Source organism: Meles meles, chromosome 10 (assembly GCF_922984935.1).
Source record: "Meles meles chromosome 10, mMelMel3.1 paternal haplotype, whole genome shotgun sequence".
Taxonomy (NCBI): domain Eukaryota; kingdom Metazoa; phylum Chordata; class Mammalia; order Carnivora; family Mustelidae; genus Meles; species Meles meles.
Genome location: NC_060075.1, coordinates 97,923,816 through 97,934,806, shown reverse-complemented (window position 1 = coordinate 97,934,806; position 10,991 = coordinate 97,923,816).

The following is a 10,991-nucleotide window of genomic DNA, read 5'->3' as shown; positions in this document are numbered from 1 at the left end:
TGCAGTGGGGAGAGGTTGTTTCTCACTTGCACCATCCCAGGGACTGAGATCTTAACTCCTGGCCCACATTGGTTGTGGAGCTCCAGCCTGGGGGTTCCCAGGAGGGCCAGTGAGTGGCTCAGCCCCAGCCAGCTGGATTCAGAAGAAACGGAGTAAAGAGATGGTGGACAGCAGCCTGAAGGTTCAAGTTCAGGAGAAGATGCATTTCCTACCAATGACTGAAGCTTGCTACTATACATCCTTTTATAGACACTGTTCCTGCCTCTGCACCCCTGCCTGGCCCAGATGGTGATCTGCCCAGGCTGATGGCAACAAAGCCCTACCTTGAGTCAAAAAGAGGGTTCCCAAGGTCCCCTTGTGGACACAAGTTCTAAAAGGAGAATATAGTCTTTAGAATTCATGCATGTGTATTCTTCTCTCTACCTACTTCCTTACATCCATTAATCCATATATAATCACTTGTCTTCTGGTTTGTGGTGCAATGGAGCAGGCGACATTGGTCACGATAATGTCTGTCACAAAATCGCCACCACCACAATCATTCAAAGGACAGTTCCAACAAAAGCGACTCATTCTGCCAGTCTCTGCGTCCTAGAGTATCTGAGGAGAGCCCCTTACCCTTCTTTGCCTTGTGCTTGTCTTCTTAGGACAAAGGGTTTCTTCCTTTTCTCAGCTCTACCACAAGCTCTGGACACAGGATGAAAAGTGGGGGCTCTTTTGAAAGCTGTTATCAGACAAAGGCCATCTTCCAGTTGTCTGCAAGCTCAGACCCTGCTGATCAGGAAGAATCCCTTCATCGTCCTGGATCTTGGGATCTGCTCTTTCTCTTGGTTCGAGAACTCAACCTCCAGAGTCAGGGTATTCCCCATAAGAGTTTATATGAAAATCTGCCCCTTGGCAATGCCTCCCTCTGATACTGAGTGAAAGGAAGAGATGGTTCAGTCCTGGGGATGCAGCACAAAGGCGGACATGGAGCTTGCTGGCCAAAGTGCTGGACAGAATTTTTATGGAGGTCTTCTTACAGACGACTAGACATTTACATCTGAAAGAACAATAGCATTATCTCATTGTTCCGGGAGTACTAATGAACGAAGGTGAGTTCCTGGGCACTAATTTGGATGCTGACTGGTGTGAAGTTTATGACGTGTCTTATTTCCTTAACTTCTGTCTTTTTGTGTGATTTACCACCTCTCTAGTGAATGATCTCCTCATCCTCTTTGGCAGGATGTGCATGCTAACTCCCACCACATGTCCATCCATTAAAAGCCTGCATCCTCTGACAACATGCCCTGAACGCTGTCGCCCAAAGAGCTCTCTTGCTAATTGAATCTGAAACATAAATAATAATAATAGCGCCTTTAATTCTGTGAAATAGCCATACGAGGGAATGCAGGATAGGAACAAATACCAAGGGATTGGGGTTTATTAATATTAGAGCATACACACAGTCCTGCAGAACAAAACCAGTGGGTATTTACACAAGACTTGTCTGCTACTGTTGTCCAGTTTGGCTTTCATTCTCCGTTCATAAGCTCAAATGGAATGTGTCTGAGAGTCAGTGGTTCAGTGGCCTGTGCTGGAAAATGCAGCTGGACCTCAATGCATGGTTCAGGAACTTGGTCTACATAACACTTCACTCCTCCAATGTCTTGCCCATATCAGTTGGCAAATTCCTTTGAGGAGGCACACACGCATACACACACCTGCACACACAAGCTCTCTCTGTTTATTCAAATATTTTTTATGAAGCTTTTCATGAGAATAAAAAAATGGAAGCTCAAGGGGGCACTGTCTCCAGGTTACAGTACTAGGGAGGTTGAAATCAGCAGTGGTTTCACTGTACGCTGCTATTAACCAGAGCGTACCATCTATAGGCGGGTTTGATGACGTTGAGACCACAGGTTGCTGTTGAGTACAAAGGCACAGGACTGGCATGGGCTGCATGGCCATGACTGGACTCCCAGTGCCACCATGTCTGTGTCTGCACTGGCCACAGACCCAACAGGTGGCCTCCCTCTGCTTGAGAGAGCCTGGGGGACGGGATACATGGTCACTCTCATTCTCCATTGTTGGAAATGTACCCAGACCACTAATTCAGACAGGAAAATAGATATGAAAGTAGTGCCAGTGGCAAAATTAACTGGTCAGGGGAAATATTTAAAAACTCAGTATTTCTATAATTTTCCTCCTGAAAAACAATGAAACAAAATGTTTACATTTAGGCTTGCCTTGAATGATTGAACTGGACAAGACAGTCATTGGTTTATGATCATAATGCTATACCCAGGGTTCCCTCTACAGATCGGGATACAGATACATACTCACGGCACTCTGGGAGTTCACACTTTCTGAACAAACAAGAAGTGCAGGAAGCCACTGTGGTTCCCTCTCGGGTGGGGGAGAGGCCCAGCTGTCTTGGCCTCATCTAGGCTTTCAGACTGCAGCAGACTGCACCCCCACAGAGGGGACAGGGCACTGAGCTCTGGGCTTCGATGTCTACCGTTGTGGATGTTGACAGGGTTGTGCATGTGTGGACTTTCCGAAACCTCACTACAAGCCTTGGAGGTACATATTGTCCTTAACCCCATTCACAAATGAAAGAACTAAGGCACACAAAGAATAAGAAAACTGCACTGAGCTCACGAAGCTACTACCCAGTAGAGCCAGGATTCAAACCCAGGCCACTGGACACCAGAGCCCTCATCATTTCCTCACTGGGCTACGTGTCTTCTATCAGCCATTGATGGCAAGATGGCGTCTGCCCACCTGAGTTGAAGCTTCACTTCCTGCCAATGCCCTATGCTATTCTCAGGCTGGGGGCTCCACCTCTGATGGACCTGAGATCCCAGGCATAAGGCTCTACTGTGTCCCCCTCTCAGCCACTTCTCTGAGAGATCATAGCTTAGGGGGAAGGGGCACACCATGGGTTAACACACAAAGACAGCTATAATTTGATTGAGCACAGAAGCCTGTAGTGTGGAATGGGGCAGTTCATTACTGTTGAAGACTCATGGTGGGAGTTGAAGGTTCATGGTGTTGAAGGCTCAGGGTAGGAGTTCACAGGGTCTGGCAAATATGGATTTCCCAAGGCAGGCAGCCTAGGAAGTGGAGGGGTGATCACGCTCCCAAGGCTGAGAGCTGAATAATCATATCTTTTCTCTGCCTCAGGGTTGCTGCATTCTGTAAAGGATCACGGGGCTTACTACAGACTCTTCTCTGGGAGGCAGGCTGGGGGGGGCATGCCAGTGATGGGGCATGGGACTGAGTCCTCAGGGCCAGCTACTGGGGCAAGGAGCCCATGGGAGTTACCTGTGGTTGCTGAGCAAACCATCCAATGCTTAGTGGCTCAAATGACACAGGAGTATGAATTCTCAGTCCAGCTGGGCTCACTAGAGTGACTGAGCTCCCTCATCTGGGCTGCTTCTCCACACAGCATCCCAGTGTCTGGTCTCTGTTGGCATTGCATCTGCTGATGTCCCCTCAGTCCTCCCAAGCCCCAGGTCAAACCCCAGGCAGGGTCAGGGAGGACAAGACGTGACCATGGAGGGGGCCCCTTCACCACATCATGGACATTTCATGGCCTTTTTCAAGGACAACTGCACAGAAGCCATCACATGCCCTTGGGCCTGAAGTCCCGAGTTCCAAACCTGGAACCTATTGGTCACATGTCCAGCAGCCCAGGCCACGCTCCATGGGGTGACTCAGGCTGGTCTCCTACTCCCCAGCGTTAGAGCTGGCTTTTCTCATCCTCACTCCAGCTACAGACCTCTTATAATACAGTTTCCCTGCACCTCTTTTGCCTGGATTATATAAAGTTAGCTCGCATCCTACAACAGCAAGAGAAGAAATACAGGATCAAAGTAAGTTTGATTAGTTTTGGCAGGCTTCTCCGTTTTATGGGGGCCCCTGCAGGTGTCTGGGTCACATTTCCTGCTAGAGAATGTCTTCCTTCATCCCTGAAGATTCCCGATAGGGTGACATTGCAATCCCCAGTTGCCTGTGCAGTCCTGACAGTCTGGGCCACCAGAGAAGGAAGGGAAGGGGCAATGAGACCATCCAGGGCTCAGACAGATGTCTCCACAGAGACACCTTCCATATGTTCCCTTTGCTCTTGGGATGCAAAAGCATCAGGAACACACAGTGCTTTTGTCTAGTCGGACCTGTGTCTCTGGGCAAGTGGCTGTCAGCGACTCTCACAGACAGTACATAGGTTTCCTTTCATGCCATTGATTCATTTTATTCCTGTCAAAACATCCTCAAATATTCTAAATATTTGAAATACCCCTGATTATATTTTTCAATTCTTGCTACAATTTCTAGATATTCTTATAATTTATCTATACATATATATTTTTTCTGGTCAATCTTGCAAGTACTTTAGACCTGCAAACCACATGGTGAAGATAAATCTAACTGTTCAGAGAAGGACATTCTCTCAGCTGGATGAACCACAGGACCGTATGACTAAAGGTTGCTGAACACATACCTTGCACACATACATGCCAGTATACTATTACTGAGATTTCAGTGGTTTTTCTTTTCTGGAAACAGTGGGAACACAGACTCATCTAAAATAGTAAAGGAAGACAGAAAACTTCCTCAAGAACATTTTATTTACAAATGTACATTTTCATGTTCAAGGGATTCACAAATATTCCTACTACAAATGATTCAAGGAACATCAAATGTGTGAAATGACATTCCCGACCCTCTGTCCCCCTCGCTAGCCTGACCATGCTTACCTGTGTGCAGGTTGCGCAGACTGCCCAGATGGGTGGTGCCATCCCCTTCTTAGGCAAGTCCACACACAATGCATATATGTACATTTTAATTTTTATCTGTTATATCTATCATTGTCATTTTCATTCTAACAACCATATTAAAGTTGTTCCTTCAACATTTTTGCAAGTGCTACATTTTGATATGTCCAAACAATGTTGCCATTCTTCATTCCACAAATCCTTGGATTGTGTTCTGTATCTCATGAATCCTGTATTGTTTAAAGTTAGTGAATACTCCAGGGGGAAAACAATGCCAATTTGGACTCCTCTGAGTTTCCCTTCTCTCTCATTTTGTTGCCCTGAAAATCTTTGAGGCCATGGTAGTTCTGTGATCCTTTCAAAAATATTTATTTTTAATATATCTGGTCTAGATATATATTTGTTGTCAGTAGAAGGCTGATACAAAGCAACCAATCATTCCTTGCCGGAGGGAGACATTTTACACAGTTTTTAAGCATAAACAAAGGAAAAAATACATACCTACAGCTCTTATTGATTCTGTAGGGCTGGGACCGGGGAAGGAGAGTGAAGACTATAGACGGAGAAAGTGGAGAAATACACAAGTGAAAATGTACAACACCAATGTCCTATGTCTAATTTCCCTATTCATATGTATAATATGTCACCTCTATATTAATATAAAAATATGGCACAAATGAAATAAAAATATATAAGATTATCATAGCAATCACTATAAAATCATGGGCATATTTTCCCTAAAATATCTGATAGCTTAAAACAGTGTCTGAAATAAATTAACATAAATAGAGATGATTCCTTTCTTCTCTCTTTGGAAATGGAATGGTTAACTATAGAACAGAACTTCCACAGATACTGTAGGAAAAGGCTGAGAAGATAGATCATGAGTCTGAGGCCAGTGGAGGACAGCAGAGGGAATCAGAACTGAACAGCTGATGCTCTAGAGAGGAACGGGTCTCCAGGGATGAAATCCTTGCTGGGGAGAGAGTACAGAGGCTTTGGCTGATTTGGAGCAACAGGCAGGAGGCTGAACGCTGCTGCAAGGCACAGAACTCAGGGAGACCCAAAGTCCAGACCAGACTAAGGTGGAGGACTGAGTACATGCAGTGACGCTTCCAGGACATTTGTTGACCTCTGGGGCTGCACGGCACAGGGCGATTACTGAAAAACAGAGTATAGGTGGAAGAACTACTGTGAGGTAGAGATTAATGTTCATGACCCACCAAAGGTCACATTAGACAATAATATATCTTATGATCACTATTTTAGATGCAGAAAAATGTTTGATTGATTCCAGCAATAGCTCAGTATTAAAAATTCTTAGCAAACTAGATCAGAAGGTAATTTCTTTACTCTGATGAATAGAAGTCATACTAAATTTACTGCAAAATGTCATATTTGATGGCAAATTGGTGAAAGTTATTTCTGTGACCATCAGGTATAGCACGGGGACACTCACTGCTACGAGCCGTGCTCAGCAGTGCTCTGCAGGGCCCGGCACACAAGCGAAGGGAAAGAAGAGCAGATAAGAAAAAATAAAATAATAACTTCTCAGAGTTGGCATGATTATGCACAAAGAGGATCCAAAAGAGCCCACAAATGAACAAACATGCAAACGTTGCCACATGAGTTCAATATGCTGTCAATATGGCAAAATCAATGTATTTCATGTACCAGGAATGAACAGAAAATGGAATTTCTAGGGGTGCCTGGGAGGCTCAGTCCATTGAGAGTCTTACTCTTGATTTTGGCACAGGTCATGACCTCAAGATTGTGAGATGGAGCTCCGGGTTAGGCTCCATACTCAGTGGGAGTCTGCTTGAGATTCTCTCTCTCCCTGTGCCCTCCTCTCTCTCTCTCTCCCTCTCTCAAAAGGAATAAATAAATAAAATAAAAAAAAGATTTTATAAAATAGCACTTAACATAGTTCAGAGAAATATCAAATAGGTAGGAATAAATCTAAAGAAAATGTACAGAAAGCCTAGGCACTAAAAAGCATAAAACATTATGTCAGGAAATTAAAAATAAATAAATAAGTGGCAGGTATACCGTATTGCAGATTTGGTAGGTTTCTTCCTGTAAATTATCAATTCTTCCCCCAAATATCCCACCTCGGCAATGCAATCCCAATGAATACCAAGTCGGCATCTTTTTTAATCTAAGGTTTTCAAACATTCTAAAATTTGTATGAAAATGCAAAGTTAAAAATAAAATCTAAGGCAGTCCTATAACAGAAAAAGCAGAAGGAAGAGGAGAGCAGAGGGACAAGCGGGCAAGGAGGAGAACAAGCTGAAGGAGGAATCATACTACCCGACACCATGAAGCTACCATTACGAGGAGAGTACGCGCTTGTGCCCGGGGCCACCATTCATCCAGAGACACAGCCGAATGCAAAAACGGACCCAACCACATAGAGTCACCTGACAGCAGCAACACCATGCCCAGCTGTGCTGGGTTAACTGGATATTCGTACAGGAAGAGAAAAAAAATGGCCCCTCATTCCTACCTCACACCGTACGTGGAACTCAATCTAGGGTGATGCCATGCCTACATGTAAAAAGAAAAAACAAGGAAATTTTTATAATAAGACATTGGAAAATGTGTTTATGTCCTTCATGTAGGCAAGTATATTTTTTAAACAGTTCACAAAAACCACTGCCAACGTCTGAATGTTTTTTCTCCTCAAAATTCATATGGGGAGATACATATATATAGGTATTTACGTATTTATATATGTATTACATATATAATTTTATACATTTATAGATTATATTTATACACATATATTTATAATCTATATTTTAAAATATGCATATATATTACACTTATCCATGTAAATATATAAATATTACATATTTTTATATATCCATCTTACATAAACTACAATCTTAAATCCTAAAAACAATTCCTCCTAGCAGATTCTTTTTTTTCCCATTTATTTATTCTTTTTTCCAAAAGAGAAATGAAGTTTGAAAGTGCTCAGTGACGTGGCTGAGAGCACACTATTAGTTTCCAGACTGTGGATGTACCCCACCCAGTTGGTCCTGGCGCTGGAGCCTTCCGCAGGGCACCGCCCTCTCCTGCCTCCACCATCTGGACATTTCTGTATGAGGGTTTAAACCACAGAGTAGAACATCACCTTGTCCTACCTCAGCTGGGACCATGTATTTGGTGATTCCACTGGAAGTTCTTGCCATTCTGCATATATATATGAGGGGTCACAAAGTGCCACTTGTGAGGTAGGAAAGACGTTAGGGTTTGAAGCCGTTGGCCAAGAAAGAATTCTTCAGACGTCTTTGGTGCAAAAGGTGGGTTTTTTTTCAATGGGGACAGGCCCCATGGGCAGAAAGAGCTGCACTGCGACTCTGAGGATGGCCCATGATACACTCTCAAGTTGGGAGGGGGTTAGGGATAATGTAAACCTCCCAGGTATTTTGGAAACAAGGTTTCCAGAATCCAGAGGGGGTCTAATTATTGTTAGGAAAAGGTCATTTATTACTGTTTGGTAAAAACTCAGTCATGAGTCACCTCTCACAACCCGGGGGCAGCAGCTCTTCCCGCCACTGGGTCCTGTCCCCGTGCTTTAATCAACCACCGTTTTGTACCAAATATGTCTCAAGAATTCTTTCTTGGTCATCGGCTCTGGACCTCACCCCACTGAACCTCACCGAGATTCTCGAAATTCATCACCACTGCCTCTTTCAAGGACTTGGCAATGGATTATAGGTAGTAAGGCAATTTAATAATTTTTCTTTTGCCTTTGTTTCCTACATCAATCTGTACTGATTTTTAGGTTACAAATAAATTTTAGCAAGTAGGTAAAGACACAGGATTTGTAAATAATGAGGATCCAATGCATTTATCTTTTACAAAAGAATCGAATCAACATATGTAAATAACTTTTCCAAATCAAAGAGCAAAAATAATTTATTTCTATTAAAAAAAAAAGCCTTGGGGTGCCTGGGGACTCAGTTGGTTCAGGGTCTGCCTTCAGCTCAGGTCAGGATCCCAGGGTCCCAGTATTGAGGGAGCAGAAGGCTAGCTGAGGACAGGCAGACGCTGACAGCCCACAACACCCCAACCCCATGGGATGCAGGTGACATTCCTCAGGGCCTCTTGATGCCCTAAAGGAAAAACAAATAGTTAACTTGTGGAGATCACAATCCTGCAAAATGTGAGCCTCCCTCAGTTTATAAAAGTCTTAGCAATCTACAAGAACAAAGCCTCTCCATCAGTGGCCTAGCTTCCAGAAGGACATGTAGATACAATTAATTGCCCTATAATCTTCAGCCCATTGACAGATACTTGAAGTGGGCAGAATGTAATGTCCCTCCAGGAAGCTCCCAACTATCTTCATGTTATTGCCTTGCTGGAGGGAAAAACAACCTCAGCTTGACAGTGGACAAGCCCCTGGTATCCTGTGAGTCTTCTTTAACATACAAAAATCCTTTTGAAACCTCCCTTTTCCTTACCTCCCCCATCTCCCAAGTACATAATCAGCCACACCTCAGAAACCCCAGGGCAGCAGCTCTTCCTGCATTTGAGTCCTGTCCCCATGCTTGAATAAAACCACCTTTTTGTACCCGAGATGTCACAAAAATTCTTTCTTGGCCATCAGCTCCAGACCTCACCCCACCCCCCACCGAACTTCACCTATACTTCAAAACCCCATCACTGGGATCAAATTCACATCATTAGGCTCCCTGCTCTCTCTCTCTACTCTTCCCCCTGCTCATTCTCTCTTTCTCTCTCTCTCTCAAATAAATATATGTTCAAAAAAAAAAAAAAAAAAAAAGAAAGAAAAGAAACGAAAAAGGCTTGTACCAGCACTAAATTTTCTAATAAATGTAAACTTTCTCTACATCATTAGTCCTCAGGGAAATGCAAAGTAAAACCACCAAGGGCACACTAGCTAATTGTGGTCAAGGATACTGGGTACAGTGCTCCCGGGACCTGAGATTTATGCAAACACTCCAGTAAAATGTGAGTATCTGGTCTGCCTCCATATTTTCCTCTTCTCTCTCCCCTCTGCTCCCCTCCTGGGCACATACGTGTAGACAAGCTCAGCGAAAGAAACGTGTAAGATAGCAGCACAACAGGAAAAAGCAAAAACTGAGGAGGAAACAAGTATTAACTGAAAAATGATAAACAACCTGTGACATATTTATGTTAACTTATGCTTTACAGCAACAAGAAGGAAACATATATAATTACCCTCCTCAAAGTGGATAGATCTCACAAACCAGAGTGAGGAAAAGCCACACACAAGTCTTGTTCTCCCAGTATGAGTCCATTTACATGAATTTCCGAACAAGCATAACTAATTGTTGGTATTGAAATTCACAGTAGGGATTGCAGGGGGCGGGGCGGGGGGGGGGTGGGGATGCCTGGGGAACCCAAGGTTGTTTTTCAGTCCTGTTCTTGTAGTTGCTACATGACTATGTGAATTTTAGGAAAACGTATCTGCAACTTCTGTGTATACATACTGTGATGTGTCATAACATGCCCGTGAAATTTGCAATAAAAATGATGTTTTCCTCTTCCTAGAGACTGTATTCCTGTCATTAAAAGCACATTAGCTCACTTGATAAAAATCAGAGTTACCATTCCAGCACAAAAAAAACATGCCTCTCTTACATGAAAATAAGCTAGAGATACATTGTCCTTTCCAGAACACAGGCTTTGAAAACTGATACTTGAATGGGTTTCTTAGCATCTTAACTATCTAAATGTTTCCACAAATGATATACTTTAAGTGTGAAAGATTCAGTAAAAATAAAATAACTTTAAACGGAGATGGATGGGACCTATCTTTGAAGAAAGATTTAGAAAGTGATGATGAATATCTTCCCCACGGATTCCTATATGTATTTTTAATTGAAAGATTTTGTATAAGCCCCCTGGTTCAACCAGACAATTAATCACAGACTCCTCTCTGCTTTTCTTAGTACAATACACAAATGATCCTCTTGTCATGGGGAAAGATCGTTCCTTTAAGGGAAGGATACAGGAATTGGAAATAAATTTTATGAGCAAAGATTAAGTGATTTGGGCTTTTTGAAAAATAGAACAGTAAATGGAAGATTTAATAAGCTGTCTTCAATTTTAAATGGGTGATTACATGAGCAATAAGCTGTCAATTTTTCTCCATTTCCAAAGAAGTGACAGGAGAATTTTTTTTTATCTTAAAGTTGGAGCTCACACAGGGCTTCAGAGTAGGGGGCTGGGGGG